The sequence below is a fragment of the Stegodyphus dumicola genome, chromosome 2, assembly GCF_044657685.1.
Source record: "Stegodyphus dumicola isolate Sdum_Otavi_A_Nest chromosome 2, ASM4465768v1".
Lineage (NCBI taxonomy): Eukaryota > Metazoa > Arthropoda > Arachnida > Araneae > Eresidae > Stegodyphus > Stegodyphus dumicola.
Window position 1 is genome coordinate 195,836,386 of NC_140769.1, and position 23,682 is coordinate 195,860,067.

Genomic DNA, 23,682 nt, shown 5'->3' on the forward strand with positions numbered 1-23,682 from the left:
TCTGGAGATTTGCCGAAGGGTGACATTCTGCAAAACTTGCAGTTTGTTAATATTAGTGTTGCTGGTATATCCCCAAACAGGGCAGGCATAAGAAAGTATGGGACGCAAAAGGGTCTTGTAAATGAGCAACTTATTATCAATAGAGAGAACGGAGTTCCGGCTAATTAAGGGGGTAAGTGTTCGTTTACGAGCACGGAACTTGGCAATAAGTTGTGTAATGTGTGGGGTCCATGTGAGCCGCCTATCTAAAGTGATGCCTAGGTATCGGGCTTGCCTAGTCCACTGAATAGGGGTATTATACATGAGGATGTCCTCCAAGTCGATATGTACTTTTTTTGTAAACCAGATCGCCTCCGACTTGTCTACGTTGATTTTAAATTTCCAGGCAGTAAGCCAGGACTCGAGTGTGTGGATGTGAGATTGAAGTGCTTGTATAACTGGACCAGTAGATGCATTTTTTGAGAGTATTGCCGTATCATCAGCATACATAGCCAGGGTGGTGTGTGGTGTTTGTGGGATATCGTTCGTGTAAATATTGTAGTAAATGGGCCCAAGGAGGCTCCCTTGTGGGACCCCAGCCCTGATAGCCCGTGTGGTTGAGTATGTGTTGTTAACACGAACGACAAAGTGTCTATCCTTAAGATAGGAGTAGGTGATGGCTGTGATGTAGTCTGGGAAACCCAGAGTGATGACCTCCAGCCAAACACGATCGAAGGCCTTAACTACATCAAGGAAGATGGCACCTGTGGTCTGCCGCTCCTGCAGTCCTTTGGAGATGTAGTCTGTCACCCGGTACAGCTGGTGGACAGAGGAATGATTCTTCCTGAAGCTATGTTGCTGAGGGATAATTAGATTTTTAATATCCATGTAGGCTTGGATTCTCGTCAGTATGATATGCTCTGCCACCTTGCTGAGCGAGGACAGAAGACTGATTGGTCTGTAGGAGGCTGGTTCAGTAGGAGTCTTCCCAGGCTTAAGGATTGGTACGATAATTGCAATCTTCCATGGCATTGGGTAGTGTCCAAGTCTTAGGATGGAATTGATGATAGAAGTAAGCTTCAGTATCATGAGTGTTCCCATGTTCTTGATCATTTTGTTAGAGATCTTGTCAATGCCAGGGCTTTTCTTGGTGATCAGTTTTTCAATGTAGCCATAGACCTCCGAGGGTCTGACGGGAGTGATGTTGTCCGTGCGTGGTTTTGAAAGGAATTCTGTGAGTGTGGTGTTAACAAGGTGTTCTGTTTGAGGGTGAGAAATGTTGTTTGTGCAGAATTGAGAAGCATAGTGATCAGCTAGTGACTCAGCTTTCCCAATATCTGTGAGGGCAATATTTTGTTGGCCGTTTAGGGGCGGAATGTTTGTGCAGCATCTCTTGAGTTTAGCAGTCGCCTTCCAGACAGAGCTAGGATCCGCTGAGAGGGACGTGAGATAATTGGTCCAGTCGCGTTGTGTATGGTTGTAGGTTCGAGTCCTGACCAGATGATTCAGTCTATTGAGAGTGGTTTTATCTGCCGGGAATCGATGCCTTTGCCAGATCTTTCTGGCAGCGTTTCTTTCTTGTATGAGTTTCTTGAGCTCCGGATCAGTTGCTTTGTGCCGGTGAGTAACTGGTATGCTGTTTGCATCCAAGGCAGTTGTCAAGTTTGAAGTAAAATCTTGGACTAAAGCATCTAACTCATCACCCGTGGTGGCTGTTGGAATGTGTAATGTGGTGTTGTTTAAGGCTTTGGCATATCCTGCCCAGTTAGTAATAAAGGCCTTTTTGTGTGGTGTGCTACAAACAGCAGTTCCCACCTGTATCATGACCGGATTATGGTCAGAGGATAACTCGGTGAGGGTCTGAATGGATCTGTGAAAACAACCTTTTAGAAGGAAGAAATCCAGAACATTCGCTGATCTGGCACTGTAGCGTGTTGGTGTGTCTGGAGCTGCAATGGTAACACCGGCCTTAGTGGCAAATCGGTGAAGTACAGAGCCTAGGTAGTTTGAACTACTGCAGTTCCATGCGCGGTGGTGTGCGTTGAAGTCTCCGCCTATGATAGTTTTCCTGTTAAGTTGGAATAACGCTTCAAAGTCCTGCGCAATATTTGCTTGTGATCTTTTGTTGCTGGGTATATAGGCAGAGATAACAGTGAGTGGATGTGAGGTGAGTGTAGTGACTATAATAGCTATGGCTTCAAGGCCTAAAAGCTGTGGCAGTGTTGTGTGATGATGGGTGATGGAGCGCTTGATGAGGATTAGAAGTTCACCTCCTGGGTGGCTGTTGGTCCTTTCCCGGTCGAGCCTGTAAACACAGTAGTTGGCGATCTGGACTTTCGTGTGTGGACTAAGCTTGTGTTTCTGTAGGAGTAAAATATCAGGACAGTGCTCATTTACAAAAATGCGTAATTCATCTAATTTATGGTACAATCCGTTTGCGTTCCATGTTACAATTATAAGGTCATTATTCATAATCACTCATTTTGTGCGAGCCCGTGAATTTCCTCAAGCATAATATGCAGGACCTGGATCTTATCCAGAATATGCTCACATTTCCTTAGTTCAGGCAGTTTACTTTTGTATACATTAATAATTTTACTTAAGTTACATCCAAAGATATTTTCGATTTCCTTCATTATGTTCATGAGTTCAAAAATATCATTTGAACCATGACTAAAATTTTTCTTATCATTGCTTATAAATTCAGAATTAGATTTAAGAGCATTTTCTTGCCTGGGACTTGGTTTGCTTACATAATTGGGTAAATCAGTCTTGTTAGGGTGTAACATTTTTGCCTGACCCACATCCGCAGAGACACTTGTGGCAGAGGCATTGCTGACTTTGTTATTATTTTTGATTGCCTGAGCGTAACTGACTCCTGGCCTAGTATTGTTTGTTTTATTAGTTTTTTTGTATGTAGGGAACCTGGGGCACCCTCTATACGAAGCCACGTGGGGCCCAAGGCAATTTACACAAACAGGATTTTCAATTTTTCCTGGCTTATCACAGTTTCCGGTTTTATGAAAACCCGCACATTTAACGCACCTAGGTGCAACATGGCAATTGTCTGAAGAGTGATGCCATTTCTGACAGTTATGGCATTGCGGGACCTGATTTTTGCTAATATATTTTTCAACAGCAATGTTAAAATACATCAGATGCTTAATTTTGTAAATATCATCCAAGTTTTTATCTGGAAAAATTTGTACCTGATATAGCGGCATGGGTGCCTTGGTGCGATACTTCGTTAATTGCACTACTTTGTTAATATTGAAGTTTAACTCACGCAGTGCCTCTGCAATAATGTTTACATCTGCGTCGATAGGGAGGCCTCTAATAAGGACCTTGACTGGTTTTTTGCTTTTTGGATTTACTACGTAATGCTCAATCTTATGAGCCAGAAAGAATTCACTTAGAGTCCGATGATCATCGGCAGTAGTAGGAAGTACTTTTAGAAATTCGCCAGTGACCCGGCCAAAGAACTTGCAGTCTGGTAGTTCTGTAGCTACCTCTTTCAGAAACTCATAATATTTGGTGCCGACTTTCGGCCTAACCATGATAGGAGGGGGGCTTGCAGGTCATACTGCGGGTGCGGGTTTCCTGTCTGAGGATTTACATCACCAGCTTGATTTACATAATTTACATTATCAACATTATTATCAGGAGAACCATTATTACATGCAACATCAGAATTTTTAACAACATTTTCAATACAAGAATTAACATGTTCGTCTACTAAATCATGACAAATTTCAGTATTGGGATTTTGCACCGATAAGTTAGCAAATTTGTTTTGCAAAGGCAGGATAGCCTGAGGCTGAGTGAGCCGAACTCCTTTTGCAGTTTTTGATGGTTTCTGAAAGCCATCGTTATCATTAATTTTGGCATGTTTAGCCGAATTTTTCCTTTTATTTTTAACAATTTTGGTGCCATTAGAATTACTTACATTTACATTACAGTCTACATCTAAAACAAGTTTGGCAGAGTCGTACAGATTATAACATAACCATGCACACTTACCTTGCAGGTCCACGGAGTATTCTTGATACAATTTCACATTTTGTTTGATTTCACTAATTATGTGATCAGCTAAAAACACTGGCGTATCCAAAAGCGCACAATCTCGTTGGATAGCAGCTTGTAATTTTTCTAGGCACACCCCGTAGAACTTGATAACTGCATCCGCGTGAGCCTGATCTAACTTTTTAACAACTTGCACGTTAATTGAAACACATTTCTTAATGATGTTAATATTTGTGGGATTTAGCCGATTAACATTTCGCAGAAATTCCAATGATTCCTTTTCAGATGATCCGTTATCCATCGAGTCCGTTTCAGTATCCATAGTATCGTTGTTTTCCATCACATCGGACCACGAGGTAGGCTTAGCTTCCTCGCCGGTAGCAACCGAAGTATCACGAAGAGGGGGAAAATTTTCCTCCGTGGGAGAAATATTCGCCGCACTATTCGCCGTTTCCATGGTGATTCAAGCGCCGAAACACTAAAGACAGCACAAAAAGACGCACCTTAGAAAAGCAAGAAGTAATCCGAGGAGAAGCGCACAGAAGCAGCAGTTTCTTCAGCCATCTCGCACACAGTTTTGCAGAGAAATGCTTTAAGACTTCAGATATTTGAGCTTAATCTTCTTAATACTTGATAAAAATTTTCACCTGGATGATCAAAAATTATTATTTATATTATTCTCATTTTTTTTTTTTTTTTTTTTTTTTTTTGCAACACTTCATATAAACTTTCCAACACTTCATAACGCGAAAATGTTAAGCTTTCGAACTGCAAACGAAACATTGCATATTATTTTTCATTCATATGTAAACATGAGAAATATGAATAAAAAAGAGCGTTTTACAAGAACCAACCTTTTTCTTACAGACTTTTTTAAATAATATTTAATTTTCTTCAGTAAGGCAATAAAATGAAAGAACTAGCATTTTAAATTATTACATTAATTTTATTACATTTAAGTAAATTTTAGTGTAGAAGATCTTTTATAATAAACTAAATATTAAGAAGGAATATTTCATCATTTATTTATCGATATAAATGTATTAAAACTTATTTTAAATGAAAATTTTTAATGTCAACATTGTTTTAAACTGTCAAATGGTGCTATTGTTATTATTAAAATAATTATTAAACTTGCAGTGATCCGGATTCTTACAGAATAAAAACCAAAGACCTATTTTTAATCTGTCACAGAAAATCATTTTACTTTAATTTTGCCGACTGTCTTTATTAAACACTTTTTTAATTGCGATATGAATTCTTACTATTCTGTATTACTCTTTAGCGAAACTTGATATGTTCACGTTAGAGTTTATGATCATAATAGTTAATTTCGTAGCTCTCTAGATCGAAATTTATGCCCGCAACTATGTGTGAGTTTTGATCTTTTGGATCACTTATGCGTATCGTTAAGGAATTGTAAAGGGGAAAAAATAATAATTCTCTGAAAATTTAATAGACAACATTTTGAAAGGAACACACTGCGGAATTATGTTTTAAATTTTAAAATATGCAAGGCAGTTAGCCGAGGTTCCCACATCTCGTTTCTGAAGCGAGCGCTATATTAGATCAGGAAAGTGCAATGATACTATAGGATACCGGACGTCCCTTGCAAAAGCTATTCATTCTCCCAGTATATTTAATCTTTTTTAATTATTTAGTCTATTGTATCCATTTAAAATATCATATATTCTATAGCTTTTCCAAAGTGTAGCATTTTGCTAATGTATGAAGTTTAATTTAAAAAACGTAACAGCAAAATTTTAGGGTAAAAAAATTCTAAGCTTTATAAGCAACGGGTGCAACAATATTGTTTTCAAGTTTTGTTTATATGTTTTTAAAAATATAATTTTAATTACAATTTTCACAATAATTTTGAAAAATGACCAAAAAAAGTATACAAAAAGGGTAATGTGGAAAACACAAATTTGAATTTTTAAATGAAAAACATCATTACTTTAAAATCTTTAAATGTATAATGACAAGAACATTAAAAATAAAACTGAAATAAATTAGATATTACATATCATTTAATACTATATGGTTAATATATAATCATAATGCACAGCGTTTCAGCAATATATGAAACAAAATTTACTATACATTAAATAGACCTGTAGTATTATGGACTTAATTAATTTATTGTTTACTTTTATATTTTACACTAGTTTTTCAGTAGAAATCATTTTAGCTCTGAAAACAAACTCATTAACCCTCAGCCTTTCGAGTGATTTTCTGCGAATCCCTTTAAAACTGTCGCTAGTTTTGGACAGAACTTCCCGTAAAATGTCGCGAAAATAACCTAAACCTCTGAAAATTGTCAAGCAGTTCTTTTGTTATTTCCCATCCCTCCCAGAATTTTACTTCAATGATTCCGCTGAGATTGATTACACTGGATATTGTTCGGTAGATGTGAGCTCTCAAGAGAATTGCAAAAGGCTAGACTCTCCGCGTCTTAAGGGTCAGGGTACAGCTGCGAAACTTAAAAGTGTCCTTCCCTTAAACAATCTTATCTCTACATATCTTCTCTACATATAATAAAAGAAAGAGTCTGTCTGTGTGTGTGCCTTTCGTTCGCGCTGCGCGTAAGCTAATAGAACCACGGCTACGAAATTTGCTACATAGGTACATCTATCTACACAAGAGCCAGTGCACTTCGAAGCGATTTTTTCGAAATTCGAATTCGAATTTTTTTAATTTCATGTTTTGTGACGAAATCGTGTCATTTTGAAACATAATGGGCTATAGGAAAGCGAGATTTTACCCTACACACTCCATTTTTACATCGTCATGAAACGTAGGCACTTAGCTATTTTACGAACTTAAAATAAATTTCGTGTTTCAATAAATCGATTAAATACGAATTTATTTAACAAAGGAAGCTTAACACTTTTCCAATGGGATTTTTTCTAAAAAAGTTTATTTTTAAAAATGTACAGTTTAATTTTCTTTGATTTTTGAGACACGTTAAACTTTCATCCTTGCGAATGCTTTTACAAAAAGAATTTTGGAAAAATGATAATATTTTGTATTTTTAAAAGATTTTTTAAATGAAGCTTCTGAGTACACTTCTCACATCTCACATCTTTAAAAATGTGATTTTGGCAACAATTTTCCTGTCTTACTGTTGTTGATAGATTTTTGATGAAATCGCATCATTTTGAATAGTTTCATTCTTTTAGAAATATGGGTTTGGCAACAATTTTTCATCGTATTTCTTATGTCACTGTTTTTAAGATAATTTAAGATAATTTGATAGTAAAAATAATAATGGCGAATTATTTATTCATTTTGGAACAATATTCGTGGCTTATACTGGTTTGATGAAATTCTGTTCAAATTCATTTCAAATATTCCAAATCTTTTTATGTACATTAATTTCAATGCGATTTTTATTAGAAAAAAATTCAATGAGTTTGATTTTCTTACATAATTGTAATAACATTGTTCAACGCAAAATAACTACAAGCAGAAAGGCAAAGGTGTGTTAAAATTTCTGTATTTTGCTATATAAATTATTAAAATAACCAACCTACAGCCTAACAACTGAATGTCCGAAATATAACCCGCAACTTTTCTAAAAGTAACAAATTTCAGTTAAAAAAAACCGCAGTAAATAAATAAAACGAAATACTATGAAGAAAAGAAGCAAGAAAATTTACTTTTTTATGTTTGCTTACTTTACTCGTATTTTTAGTCCAAAGGGGCAATTTGCCCTGAAGGACTTTTAATTTCGCTTTGGAATTTTTCATTGAAAACTATAAACGGCGTATCATATTTCAAATTGTTGCCACTAAATATTATCGCTCTGTATTATACTTAAAGAAATTAAGGGGTCTAGTCTGGACATCTGGAGATCGATATCGGAAAACCAGTCGGGATTCTCTTTCCGCTCGACAGTAAACGGTAGAGCGAGTCTGACCCCTTCTAATTCCGTTGGCGGAAAATGAAGTGGAAATTCCGTCCGGAAGTGACGTTTATTGCATAGCAACCAGTCTCTCTCACTTCTACATCGCTCGAGGCGCAGGCAAAGGAAGTAGTTTGTTGTGAAAAAAGGCTGTTTCGCACGTGCTTCACAGAAAATGGCAGCAGCGAAAAAAACAACTACCAACCAATTCGAATTAATGGTGTCATTTTTCGAAAAATATCCGCAGCTGTTAAGGGGAAAAATTGACAGCACATTGAATAAAGAGAATAGGAAAAAAAATGGGAAGACTTAATGGATATTTTAAATGCCGAAGGAACTGGCCCTTCCAAAACTGCAGATATGTGGAGGAAAGTAAGTATAATTTTATATATGATCTTTTGCAAAATGGAAATATTTGAAAAGTTTACATCTTTGTAAACTATTTGTTAACAGGAACTTTATGTTAAAAATATTTGTTTTTTGTCTTAAAAGGTTATTCAACAATGTCATAAATCAAATAATTGAGGTATAGCATCGTGTACCCGTGGTTAATATTCCTATTGAATTAGAATTTTTAGCAACTGATGATTATATCAATGATTTTATTTATTCATAAATTGTACCAATAACGTAACTACAGGTAAACTATGTATTTTAGATGTTATTAACTATTTTTTTTTTCTGAATGTTGTGTCAGAAATGTTAAAAAACATAATATATTTACATCTTTGCATAGATTTCCAGGTCTTTTCAGAGCCAAACTTTTATCTGTATTTACTTCTCCAGAAGAAAATCTTATTGAATTCTCTTACTGACAATAATTCTCATTCTGACAATAAATTAAAGACAAAATTCAACAATAAGGAACGAAGTCATTTTCTGATATTATTAAAAAAAGGAACAATCTGAACATGACTCCATATTTGTGCTAGCCAAATTCTCAGTTGTTTTCTATGATTCTAAGATTTTCAAAATGTGTTCTATGGAAAGGGGTTTATTCTCTCCACTAATTACAGTTCATTTAGTCAATGATATAATTGTTCAAAATATTTAGAACATTTGTATAAATTGTTTCTTAATATAAAATATAAGTCTTAATAATACTTATTTTCAAAGCTCTTTTTTATTTGTATAATATTTCTTAATAGTCAATATTGTCAGTCATCAATCTTCACAACTACTTTTATTTCAGGAAAATGTTTCTCCTGAAAATATATCAGAAGGAAACATTCCACTGTGTGATGTCGACTTCAACTCATCATATGAGGTTATAGCCAGTGCTTCAAATGGTGGGTCAACTTTTATAAAAATCATTTTAAGAATTAATGTTCTAACTAAAATGTTCATGGTTTCCTTTGTAAGGATCTTAAGTTTTACTAACGTTTATTTTATTTTAAATCTTTACTATCACTTCTTATTTTCTACTTCCGGCCAGAATTATAAGCGTGAAGGAGTTTATGCAAAGTTGTCTGGCGAACGCCAAGTATTTAAGTGTGGCCTTTTTGCCAAGCAGAAGAGAGGAAGCCGTGAGTTCGAAGCAGGCCGCTTACCTTAGAAGTTACGCAGTTGCTACTTTGCCTTCCAGGCCAGAGGTTTTAATCCTCTTGATAAATTAAACGTATTGTAGTGTTCACAGTCTCTGTGCTACATACGCTTCCTGTTATTATAAGGCCAATCTTATTCTAAAGTTAAATTAGAGTTTAGTTTTATTTTGATATCTTTTAAGTTAGACCCCGAGTGGAGGGTCATTGTATTCCGAAGTACGGAAGTCATTGTATATAAAGAAAAAAAATAAAGGGTTTTGTATACCCTTCGCCTGTATCCTGTCTACTTACTACAATTAGTGAACATAGCTTTAGTAAGCTCTCTGTTCTAGTCAGGTCATTGTATGTTTCCGAAGAAGGTTAGAAGAAACATTGAACCTGATAGTGGCGCCCGACGAAGAATAACCATGGCCGAGTTTCAAGAAGAACCTGTGCTGCCTGCAGAAACAGCTCAGAATCCAAAAATGCCAGCTGCCACCCTGGAAGGATTTGGGTACATTGTCCAGACCATGCGCGCTTCGATGAAACCAGAAGCAACGTTTAATGGAAACTCACAGGTAACCAGTTTTTTGGAAAAATTGGATGACCACTTCATGCTCTACCCCGTGCACGAGTTTCAAAAAGTTACCTTAGCTACCAGCGCTTTGAGGGGCCAAGCGCTTAACTGGTTCAAATGTATCGGCAGAAGTCTCTTGGGTCAAGCAGGAAGTCCCACCTATACCTACGAAAATTTCAAGACTGCCCTACTAAAAGCCTTCCCTGTTGTAAGGGATCGTGCGAAATTAGAAACAGAACTTTTCAGTATATATCAACAAAGAATGGAAAACCTCTCGAGTTTTATTTTAAGAAAAATTCACGTTTTCAAGCTCTTGTATGGAAACCGTCCGGATCCTGAAATAATTCAAGTGATTTTGCCGAGGTTACTACCCCAAGTGCAAGACTTTATTGAATTGAGAAATCCGACTACACTGGAAAAATTATTTGAGCTAGCAATCCAGTTTGAAAGTAGAAGAACGGCGGACGTCGAAAGAAGACGCCAATATCAACAGCGAAACCAATTTGGTACGCCAAGACTACAGCAAACTCAAGCACATGGCTACGGAGAAAAAGCGAATCAGTGGGCAAGGAAACCCGAGCATTCAAAAACAGCCGGCGAACGTCGACAGTTCAATAGCAACCCAGGAAAAAAGTTTCAAGGCCAGTGGAGAAAGAAGGAAAGCACCGAAAGAAAAAATAATTTAAACTAAAACGGATTTCTGCTGACGAGAGGGTGCGGAAATCCGAAGGCCACGAAAACCCCTCTTCCTACAAGTTAAATAGAGTAATGGTGAAAAATTTAACTCTTCCGAAGATTGAAGTCTTGGTAAATAATATCCCGGCCACCGCACTCCTGGATACCGGCGCGCAGTGTTCCTGTGTGGCAGAAGTCTTTTTTAGAAAGTATTTTCGCAAATACCGCATATATAATGCGGATAATACAACAGTATTAGCGGCGCAAGGAGAACAATGTAAGTGCGTAGGTAAAGTACCTTTGTACATCCGTATCAAGGACGAACAAGTAAAGGTGATGTTTTTTATAGTAAAGAATTTGCAAGCACACTTAATACTAGGAATAGACATTCTTTCAGACGCACAAGCTACACTGGATTTTAATGAAGCGTCTCTTAAGCTGACGATGAAACCAGTGCGTGTAGAAAAGATTGAACCGCCGAGGTTAAATCTTGACCACCTGCCTAATGACGAGCAAGATAGAATCCGACAAGTGGTAAGTGAATTTGCTTCCTTATTTAGTGATATTCCAGGATTTACCCAGGTTACTAACCATAGTATTGACACCGGAGATGCATTGCCGGTTCGTCAAAAACCATACCGGTATGATAAGAATAAGGAAAAAATTATAGAATGGCATATTACCGATATGCTACGTAAAAAGATCGTAACGCCTATCTCAAGTAGTTATGCTAGTCCGGTGGTTTTATGTAAGAAAAATAATGATTATCCTTTGGAGCATCCAAAAAGGTGGAGATTCGCTATTGATTACCGTAAATTAAATTCCATAACGAAATATCCGGTATATCTGTTACCGATTATAGAAGAAATTTTAAGGAACATAAAATCAACCAAATTTATGACAACTTTAGACTTAACGAATGGTTATTTTCAAATAGGGATCAGGCCTGAGGACGTGCCTAAGACTGCTTTTATAACCAAGTCTGGCACTTATGCATTTTTGCGAATGCCGTTTGGCCTTTCAGGCGCCCCAGCAACATTTCAGCGATGCATGGACATTGTGTTAAGACCTGTTCTCGGAAAGTCCACATTTATCTATTTAGACGATATCATTATTACTAGTGATAATCTAGACCAACATGTACAGGATTTAAGACAGGTGTTTTCTTTATTAAATGAGGCCGGTCTAGAAGTTAATGTCGAAAAATGCAAATTTGCAGCCCCTGAATTAAAATATTTAGGTTACAAAATATCGCAAAAAGGGATCGAGACAGATGAATCAAAAATAATCGCTGTACAAAAGTATCCGACTCCAAACACGGCAAAGAAGCTCTCTTCTTTTCTAGGACTTTGTTCATATTATAGGTCCTTTATAAAAGATTTTGCGGCTATCGCAGAGCCATTGCTAAAATTAAAAAGGAAAAAGGCAAGATTCTCGTGGACGGCCGAAGCCAATAGTGCTTTCGAAAAATTAAAACAAGCATTAACGCAAGCCCCTGTGTTGAAATTTCCTGAAAAGGATGAAAATTTAGAAATTTCAGCGGATGCTTCGGATTATGCGGTAGGAGCGGTACTTTCGCAAAATCAGCAGCCAGTGGCATTTTTTAGCCGAACTTTAAATCAAACACAAAGAAACTATTCCGCGACCGAGAGAGAGGCACTTGCAGTTCTGTTAGCAGTGCAAAAGTTCCGAGTCTATTTTGGAAAGGCGCCGATAACAGTATATTCTGATCATGCGGCGGTAACTAGATTGTACTCTGGGAAAAATTTATCCCCAAGGTTAATAAGATGGGCACTCAAGCTGCAAGAATATAATCTGGTAATCAAGCATACCCCCGGAAAGGAAAATATCGTAGCAGATGCCCTATCACGAATTAAATGAGACGAACAGGGTAATACCGTAAAAGTTGCAATGCTGACAGCGTGTACAATAAATTCCCGAGAAACTGTAATAACCGAACTGGGTAAGGATCCTGAGTTTGGAAGTATTTATGAGTATTTGAAGGATCCTGAAAATTTTAGCCACCAAGATATTGTGGCGATAAGAAATAGGGCGGCCCATTACGAACTAATAGATGGTCTATTATTTTATACAAAAACTACGAATTCCAACAACGAATTTCGACCTGTTATCCCAGCTAGTCTTAGATTAAATATCCTGCAAGAGCTCCATGACAGCCCTTTAGCTTCTCATGCTGGTATTCGAAAAACTACTCAACGCGTACGCGAGGCAGTCTACTTTCCCGAACTGCAAAAGTTAACAAGGGCGTATGTCCAGTCCTGCCCAACATGTCAAGCCGTTAATTATATTAATTTCCGCCCGGCCGGGTTTCTAAATAGTATTAAATCCGAATTTCCAAATGAAATAATCGGCATCGATTTATTGGGCCCTTTCCCAAAAAGTCAGTTAAACAAAAGTCGCTATCTCCTTGTTATAGTTGATCATTTTAGTAAATGGACCGAAATTGTTCCCTTAAAACGAGCCTCCGCGAAATTAGTTACCGATTCTATTTTAAATAAATATATTTTAAAATACGGGGCGCCCCTAAAAGTTATATCGGATAATGGTCCTCAATTTGTAAGTAATATATTTGAAGACATGTGCCAAAAACTGGGCATACGTCATTTAAAAATGGTCCCGTATCGGCCGCAATCAAATATAGCGGAACGGGTCAACAGAAATATAGTGAAAATTATCCGTAGTTATGTTAAAAATTTTCATAAAAGCTGGGATAACTATGTCAATGAATTTGCTTTCGCCCTTAGGACCGCAAAACATGATACAACGGGCAAAACTCCTGCTGAGTTATTTCTAGGCAGAAAGGTTATAACACCGTTAGATAAACTATTTTATGTGCAACAAAGAGCCCCAGAATTTAAAATGGGTGATATAGAAAAACTAATAAAAGAAGCAAAAAAGAATACGGAAGTAGCACAAAGAAAACAAAAATTGTATTATGACTTGAAACGACGGGGAGTAACTTATAAAGTAGGGGATGAAGTACTAAAAATTAAGCATTCACTTTCTTCAGCACCAGAAGATAAAACTGCCAAATTTTTTCCACGCTTTGAAGGACCATATGTTATAGAAAAAATAACTCACGCTGTTGTAGTGTTAAAGGCAAGAAATGGTGAAACCTGTTCCGCAAATATGGATCAAATCAAGCCCTACTTCGATCGAAATAAAATGCAAATCTTTTCAGATCTTTTGCAGGATCCGGTACGGCAGACACCGCAGGTACAAGTTCCAGAGGTGGGAAAACGACAAGTACAAGGGCAAGCCAATGAGAGACAGAAGCAAGTGAAAAGAAAATTGCCCCGCGGAAAAATTGAAGGTACTAAGAAAAAGAAGCCGTTCCACCGTCCAAAAAACAGAGTTCACGAACACCCCCAGAATGAAGAAGGGAGAAGGACGACGTATGTGGAAAAGACCGGGAGAAAGGACGGCAACTATAACCCGGCTGTGAAACGGAAGATTGACTCATCCGACAGAACTCTCCGCAGCAAAAGTCGCCGAACTGCGGAAGGGCCATCAGCGGCGGAGGAAAAAGTACAAGAAAAATTTGAACGGCCAACAACGAGGTCCAAGCAGGATCACGACAGAAGTTTCCCGGTTCCACCAAGACCAGCTGCCTTCAAACGGCCAAGACCACAAGCAGAGGACAGAAGGAAGATGTTCAAGGGTGGCCGTAGTGGTGAAAAACGGAAGCTTCCAGAGGAAAGCACTGAAGGGCGAGCCCGTACAAGAAGGAGGATCAACCAAGCTACGGTCTGCAGCACCTTTAAAGACTGGGCCCAGAAAAGGATGTCTGAATATTACAAAGATAAGTAAAATTTTATGTTACTTTACAAACTTAAGTTAATCTTTCATTCTTACTGCAAGTGGCAGATTTCAAGAAGTTTTACCTCATGCGAGGTCTACCTTTATCGCCAAAAGGGCGAGAAATGAGTTGTGACCGATTTTCTTATTATGTTTTTCAATTACTCGCGCGTAAAACTAAAGTTGATGTATAATAGCGTTGTATAAAGACTTAAATATTGTAAAAAGTTATTGTATAAATTTTATTTAAAACATTCTAACAAGAAAGAAGTTTTAGTCTGAAAGACTTTTTGAAATGTAGTATTATTTCAATGTAGAAAGAATTGGCACTTGCTTTGAAAAGAATAGAAGTTAACAATGTACTACTAATGTATGTTTTCAAATGTGTAAAATTAACGGCATCTTGATATGTTCTTGTATACATGTGAACTGTTATTTTGAATGTTTAGAAATACCGTGATATGGTAAAAGTGAAAGTAATGTTAAAAAATTTGTTATTCGTGTGACTGTAAAGATTAAATCATGGTGAATATGTGTTAAAGGTTGAATGATGTAGTTAGGCTCTCTGACGCTACACTTTAGAGTTAGCCACTTTCAGAATAGTACCTCAGGGTCTAGAGTTGAAATTAGGGTGTGTTAAGAGGTCTCGTATGTTGAATTTTAACACGTTAGTGTTTTGATTGTAGGAGGAAGTGTTGAACACATAGACAGAAACACATTCGTGTTTGGTGTTTTTACAACACATGTCAGAGAGCACGGGGAGAGATAATTAAAATAGTCATGAATGAAATAAGAATGTTAAGAAAAGTATATTCTATATGTTATTTGCAATGTCATTCTGTAACATTTCATTAAACTAGTTTTCCTTCCAGATCTCTGGAAGGGACCAGAATTGAATAAAGCTCCTGTTTAGATGCAGTACAGATGAAAAAGAAAAAAGATTGTTGTATATTCCGGGAGCTGCTATTGTAACAAATTTCTTTCTTTTAAAATTTTCTAGTTTCTAGCTAAGTTATGATTGTAAAAGGTTGGCCTCGCGTTAGTTTCTAGAGCTAAAAGTTTTCAACAAGGTCGTTTTAGACCTCAGTTTCAAACTAATTAACTCTGGCGGGAAGTATGTAAGGATCTTAAGTTTTACTAACGTTTATTTTATTTTAAATCTTTACTATCACTTCTTATTTTCTACTTCCGGCCAGAATTATAAGCGTGAAGGAGTTTATGCAAAGTTGTCTGGCGAACGCCAAGTATTTAAGTGTGGCCTTTTTGCCAAGCAGAAGAGAGGAAGCCGTGAGTTCGAAGCAGGCCGCTTACCTTAGAAGTTACGCAGTTGCTACTTTGCCTTCCAGGCCAGAGGTTTTAATCCTCTTGATAAATTAAACGTATTGTAGTGTTCACAGTCTCTGTGCTACATACGCTTCCTGTTATTATAAGGCCAATCTTATTCTAAAGTTAAATTAGAGTTTAGTTTTATTTTGATATCTTTTAAGTTAGACCCCGAGTGGAGGGTCATTGTATTCCGAAGTACGGAAGTCATTGTATATAAAGAAAAAAAATAAAGGGTTTTGTATACCCTTCGCCTGTATCCTGTCTACTTACTACAATTAGTGAACATAGCTTTAGTAAGCTCTCTGTTCTAGTCAGGTCATTGTATGTTTCCGAAGAAGGTTAGAAGAAACATTGAACCTGATACCTTTTTATAAAATGCAAACTGTTTTATTTTCAAATCATTATTTAAAACTTAACCATTAATCCTCTAAAGCAGTCCTTATCTATTGTCTATCAATCTTACTTTCAGAACAAAAATGTTAAAATATACATCATATAGCAACAAAATGTTGAAGTGTATAATAAAAAATCCACAATTATGATTACACTGTTTAAAAATGTCATGCAATCTAAAATATCAATTAGTTCAATATTTGAACATTACACTGGTATGCAAAATTTAACGATAAGATGGTTTTGCAAATGTAACATTACACAGAAGTGTTCCACGTTGACCCAGATCATGCGATGTGTACGTTGTGCAAATGATTCAAAATTGGTGAAATGTGGAGTGTACTAATTTTTTATTTTACAATCATAATCACATGCAAGCCATCTTTCCAAGTGATGTCTTACTCATGTAACCAAAAAAAAAAAAAAAAAAAAAAAAAAAAAAAAAATGAAAGCTTTCAGATTTTACATTACATCCAAAGGGGTGTTTTTTTTTTTTTTTTTTTTAACATTTTGTGTGCTACCTTTATTTATTAACTATCACGTTCTTTCCACTTAAACCATAAAATTCAGTTCAACAGCAATATTGCAAAATAATTTTTAAATGAGCATATCTTTAGAATTTCCGATACACAGTCTCGCGCGCTGGAGATATATTTTTTTTTCTTCCCCCCGTACAGTGTTGCTATTTCTCGCTTTGAAATCATTGAGTGCTTTAATCAAAAAATTTCTTACTGTTACAAAATAAGAAATCGTTAATAAAACAAATTCCAAATTAGGGCTTCTAGATGTCCATATACAGTGGAAGATTACATTATTGAAAATTTGATGTTTTTAGGTACCGTAGTTTTTTCTCAATGCGAGAATTTATCATAATTTGGATTAAAAAAACTGAGCGAGCCTTGCAGGTTTGCTATAATGACAATACGCGCCATGCAAGGTGCCAAAAAGAGAGAAAAGGCATGAAGTAATTTTAAAGCTAAACTGTTCTAATGACTGAACAATTCCCAAGATGGAGAAATATAGGACAAGTGAGCAAAACCATCCAAACAAAAATTCAAAAGGATGAAAATGCTCTCCAGAGGCTTGTGAAAGGATGCTGTGTGCTTGTCCTTAATTTTTGCACATCAACCTATTAAATATTGGAGATTATATTAAGGATTATTGTTTACTATAATTAAAATATAAAATATTTTTCAGATAATTTTTTATTTATTCTGACATGTCTGAATTTCAATTACTATTTTCAGATTCTAAAAGGAAACGAAAGCCTACGGCAGCACAGATAGCTGACAGGCTTCTTCAGAGTCACAACAGCACTGCACAACATCAGTTGCATATAGCTGAGTGCAAAGAAAAGGAAATCAAACTACTAGAATTGCAGCTAGAGCTGCATAAACAGAAGCTGGAGTTTTATGCAATAAAAGCAGCTCCAGCAGAAAGAAGAGCTGTTGCAATGGAGAGACTAGCTTTGGCAGCTGAGAGGCAAGCAATGGCTGCAGAAAAGCAGTGTGCGTGGACAGAAAATATTTTCCATTTAAAAAATAAAAAAGTTAAGACTGATAATCAAAAAATAAATTTTCAAATGAGAAAAGAAAATCTAAAATATCTGTAATGTGTATTTTTGTAATAAAATTGATTTAATAATAACTAAAAAAAAGATAAATATTTTGGATATGTATTATTTGTGCTTCTATAACTTCAAAATCTAAATCAAATACATATTATTCAATTAAAATATTTATTATCATTAGTTTTAAAAACGAGTTAAAATTAAATTATCTCTGATTTTAAGAGCAGCAGCTCTTAATGATGGTTCAAAAACTGTTGGTGGAATTGGTTCTTCTCTGCAATCATTTTCAATATCAGGTAATTTGTAATGCCTGCAAATATTATGCAACACTGCACAGGCATTTACAATTTTCCCAGCAGTTGTTGGTTCATAATTTAATTCTCTTGCATGCAGTAGACAGCGAAATCTTGATTTCAAAACCCCAATACATCTTTCAATGCAGTTTCTGGCTGTTGCATGCTTCTTGTTATATCTTTCATTAGCAGATCCTACAGTTGGGGAAGGCACAACCATGGTTCCAAAGGATAGCCTGCATCACCTGAAGTATTAAAATATATTTTTCACACTTGTGAAAAGTAATTTATTTTTAAGTACTTTGCAATTAAAGTCTTAAGTACTAAATACTTAATATATATTAACCAGAGAGATATATACCACATGAAAAACAATGAAACTTTACATAAATTACTGACACAAAAGTAAAAAATTACTTTCCTAAAAGCCAAGAGCCAGTTTCATGATGCCTGGAAAGTGCATGCCGAACTCCTGAAGATCGCCACACAAATGAATCATGTGAACTACCAGGAAATTTCGCATTGACGTTGATGATCATCAAATCAGAATCGCAAATCTGAAATAAAACGAGGTCACATGAAATCTTCATACTGCTTTAATATTATTTTTGACCACTAGACACAAGATGTCAGAAATATACCAATCAAATTATCGTCAATCTAAACTAGAGATGTGTGTGTCGTGTACCCAATGGCTACCAAAACAATCACACCAGGTGAAGGGCATCTATATTATGGTTTGGTTTGGTTTATTAGATTACGGCAAAGCACTCGAGGGCTATCTACCTTAAAGGAGGGATGCCTTCGTGGAGGACGTTTTAAGGGAAACTGGCTCATATACACCCGTGCAGCCAGCCCGTTCGCGGGATTTGAGCCTCGGACCGAACTACCAGTGTTTAGCGACGTTACCGCTCGGCCGCTGGTGGGCTTGGGCATCTGTGGTGACACTGAATGCAAGCAAGTGACGTGCAGTCTCCTTGAAGCCTCCAGACATGCAGATCAGAATACTGTATGCAGAACCGGGACACGCAGATGACACTGTGCCACTCCTGTATCCAGCTTTATTGTCCAATGCACCAAAGTAGTCATCTCTCTATATGCTGCATTATCAAGGGAAGTTGAAGAAATGATTGCCGTGCTGTTAGTCCACGCTGCTGCAAAGTCGACGCTCTGTATGAACGGATACTGGGCATGCTGCAAACATGCCCATTTCCTGACTAATGATTTGTGATATAGTTATATGGTTTTTCAGGGATGACCTCATAATATATCTGTCCTCTCGGGCGTTGACATGCTGCATGCTATTCAGTATGACACTCAGCAACCCATTGATTCCCTATTCACATGACTATGGTTGGATGTCGACCAGTGCGACGGGCGATTTCACGGAATGATAATCCACACTCTTGATAGAAAATGGAGTATTTTGCGGTTTCGCAGCTGAGTATGGTGGTTCGGTAAAAACTATCGAAACTAGTCCTGCTAAAATTCTGAAAATATAACGCTGATTTTAGTGTTTTGCAGCTGAGGATGGTGGTTTGGTAAAAACCATCGAAACTAGTCCTGCGAAAATTCTGAAAATACAACACTGATTTTTGTTGTTTGTCTTCTGAATTAATGTTCTACTGTATTTATTTATGAGGGTTGGAACTTTAATAGTGGCAACACAGCTGAAAAAAGGCTATGCAAAAACCAAAGAATATCACGTATACCACACGTGAACTACATACCTACCTTACCTCTCATCAAAAAGACTCGTCTTGTCTACGTAATGCGCATGCGGAGTGACGCGAAGAACGGATCCTTGTATTAGCTCGCGGTCTAAAGTAAGTGTTGTCAGGATGTTTTCAGAACAAGAACAACGATATTGGATAAAAATTGAATGTGCCAGAGGTCGTACAGCACGACAGGGTCATCAAGGGCTTCAAGAGGCTTGCAGGGAATCTGCATTGCCTTACAGAACCGTAGCATGATGGGTGAAAGCATTCAATGAAGGACGCCAAAACATGGCAGACGTGCTGCGGCCAGGTCATCCGAGTGTCAGCGATGCAGACGTGCAAGCTGTTGCCGCACTAATGGACAGTGATCGCCGCCAAACGATTCGTCAGCTGGCCGGACAAACGAGATTAGCGCATACGACTCCGCTGCACATTCTGATGGAACGCCATGAGAAAACATAATTTCCATGAGAAAAATTGCTTCACGATGGGTTCCACATCAATTGACGGAAATGCAGAAATGGCTACGATACGATCCTGCCCGAATCCACCTGGAGCGCTATGAGCGCGAAGGAGATGCTTTTTTACGCCGTATCATTACGCTGGATGAGACTTGGGCCCGATCGTACCAGCCAGAACTGAAACGCCAATCAAACGAATGGCGTCATCACGGGTCATCACGACGTTCGAAATTTCGTCAGAACCCCAGCAATGTGAAAGTTATGGTGATTCTCGTTTATGAATGTGATGGTGTCATCCTAACGCATACCGTTTCCCCACAGCAGACCGTCACTGCGCAGTATTACTGCTCATTTTTGGAGCACAATCTCCGACCAGCTTTGAGAAAAAAACGGCGACACTTTCTGCAGAACACTCTTCTCATTTTGCATGACAATGCTCGGCCGCATGCAGCTCAAGCTGTGACTGATTTGTTCAAGCAATGGGGCTGGGAAGTGGTTTACCATCCACCATACTTCCCAGATCTAAGCCCTTGTGACTATGACTTAATTCCTAAGATGAAGGAACCACTTCGTGGCACTCGCTTCCAAACTGTTCCTGAGACTCTTGCGGCAGTAGACCGGTCCATTCAAACTATCAACAAAACAGGCGCTGCTACAGGTATTCTGCGACTTCCACATCGTTGGAAACGGGTTGTACACAATGCTGGCGACTATATTGAAGGACTGTAAAACATGGTGACATGAATCACTTTTGTATTCCTTGTAAATAAATAGTTACCACTATTAAAGTTCCAACCCTCGTATTTTCAGTTAAATTTTTTTATGTAATCTTCAAGTGTTTGTTTCATATGTATGTTTTTTCATTTATGTTTATGTATATTATACATTATTATTGGAATTCAAATGGATCACTCAGTGGTCTACAGGTTGTCAAGATTAGAACAATTAATATCGTAAAGTTTGCATTAAAGTAAACAGTAAGTCAAAGTTATTAGTACTGAAATTGCAACCACAGAAAGCCCATGCATACACTGATACAGCCAAATCATTCCATTTCAACAAAACAATTGCAGTATTTATGGCTTTGACCACTCGTTTTAATTTTTGAGAGTGATAAGCATTTTGCCTGAATTTAATAGGTGAAATACTACATTATTATTTTATGCAAACAATGTAATATTTTGCATCATCACATACACTACTTGAGTAACAGAAAACACGCCCTGCATTTTCAGGGAGTAGGAAAAAAATCTCATTATTGAGATTTTTCAAATATTCAGACAGATGTTAGTTTTACTTACTTTCATCATCAGCACTGCCAGGACAGCCCAGAATTTTCTTTTCAAAGATCGCCTAGGCTCTTTCTTCCCTCAGAGTTCACGTCTCTGAAGAATAGGTTAAGACTTTTTTTTTTTTTTTTTTTTTTTTTTTGCATAATAAAATACTGCTGTATTTAAGGTACAATTTTCACTTTTCTGCAGTATGAAGGTAACTTGTTATGATGTGTAATTAGGTAAATCAATCATAATATGCAATAACATGTCTATGTAATTTTAATAGGATATAAAACCTCAACCAAACAGTTACACACACTATTTGACAAATTTATGTGTATGAATAAAATTTAGGGTGTGACTTGATGAAGCTGGTTAATAAAAATATATAACGCTTTGACTTGAGAATTAATTCTTGCACTTTCATGTGTAATTTTTCTTTCAGCATAATCCATAGAATATTAAGCACAATGAAGTACATAACACAATGAAGTTTAAGAATTTCAACACATTTTATATATTTATAACAGTACAGTTGTCAATAAGGAGATAAAAATAACCACGTTTTAATTGAACAAGTGGGAGAAGAACAAAATAGTGATAACTGGTACTTGCATTAAAAATGATGGAGTTCTAAATAGGAAGATATAGTATCACTTCATTATTACTCTTTTATAAAGTTTTGATTTTAATACTACTGAGAAAAACAGTTCACATTTATTACCTTGTTAGTATGTGTGCCAGCAGCATTATGTATGAATCATATGATAACAATTTTTGAATGATCCATTAAAGAGCGATTTACTAGTGAATAAAGTATAAGAAATTTTCAACAAAAGTAATGGAAAGGAAAATAATAATAATAAAAAAAAAAATGATATAACTGAAGTTAAATCACAAAATATATCCTCTTGCATATAAATGCACACACACATATATATTATGTAAAATGGAAGGAAAAGTTACATACCAACTGCACATTCAGTGAATGGAATGATTTTCTGTTTATATAAATGAACCCTTGGCATTCTTCCGTGTCTTTCGGTGCAATTATAGCTAGATGGGTGCCATCTACAGCACCGATGACACCAGGAAATCAAAACTTTTGATTAAATCCTAATTTAATTTTGTTTTGTTGGAAACTATTTATTGAAAATTTAATCCATTTGTTGAAAAGGCCAGAACAAATAGCATTTGTGACGTCTCGAATACACCGGCTGACAGATTTCTGGCTCAGCCCAATATATCGGTCATTACCTACGTATCTCTGGTAACTTCCTGACGCATAAAAGTTTAAGGCACACAAAACCTGTTTTAAATAAATATATAAATAAATAAATATATGCATAAAACTAATGTAAATATTTTAACATATGCAGTGAAAGAAACTGCAACACATTTTTCTCTTTATACCCTTTTTAAATCTAAATAAAAAAAATACACAAAACTGATATAATATCTAAAAGTAGAATCTGGTAATTAATTATAAAATCTGGTAACTAATAAATCAAGCATTCAAATATTTACAAGAATGTAATTTAACTAAAATTGTACAGGAATTTAACTTGAATTATATACAAGAGAATCTGAAAACTAGTGGAAATTGACATTCATATTGGTACAATTAAAATTACTTAAATAAATTTTTTTAACTCAAAGCAATTTAACATGAAAGTTGAATTTAGGATGTGCTTAATTTTGAATATATACTGTGTATTCTTTAATGTATTACATTTTTATACACTACAAATTGAAATAAAAGTGGAGAGAAACAAATTATAATTTAAAACATAAAATTTCAAAATTTATAAATTATTCATCAAAAGATAAAAATTAAGTACATTAATATAGACTAGTTTAAAAATTACATTTTAAGTATGCACTCCTACTCTGTATGTGAAACAGAAAAATACCAAATATTTTCACTAAAATTAAATTAAGGAATTGCTTTTTTTATAAATCAATAGAGAAATATGAAAACTAGCGAATTATTCCTTACCTTTAATTCAGGAGTTATTGCTGTCTTTGACGTCGATGTACCGGTAAAGCAGGGCTTTAATTCATTTATAAGGCCCATGCTATAGGTTTTGTAACTCGAAATAATGCAATGAAAGTGGAATCATCAGCATCAAAAGCATTATTTC

The 23,682-nt window shown here is 36.2% G+C and overlaps 1 long non-coding RNA gene across 1 annotated transcript; it reads left to right on the plus strand.

Moving 5' to 3' along the window:
- The first annotated feature begins 9,025 nt into the window (after positions 1 to 9,025).
- On the plus strand, positions 9,026 to 17,885 carry LOC146998782 (uncharacterized). The gene is made up of 2 exons (XR_015039700.1): positions 9,026 to 9,198; positions 17,470 to 17,885. It is a non-coding gene; the product is annotated as an uncharacterized LOC146998782 (long non-coding RNA).
- Positions 17,886 to 23,682: the final 5,797 nt, after the last annotated feature.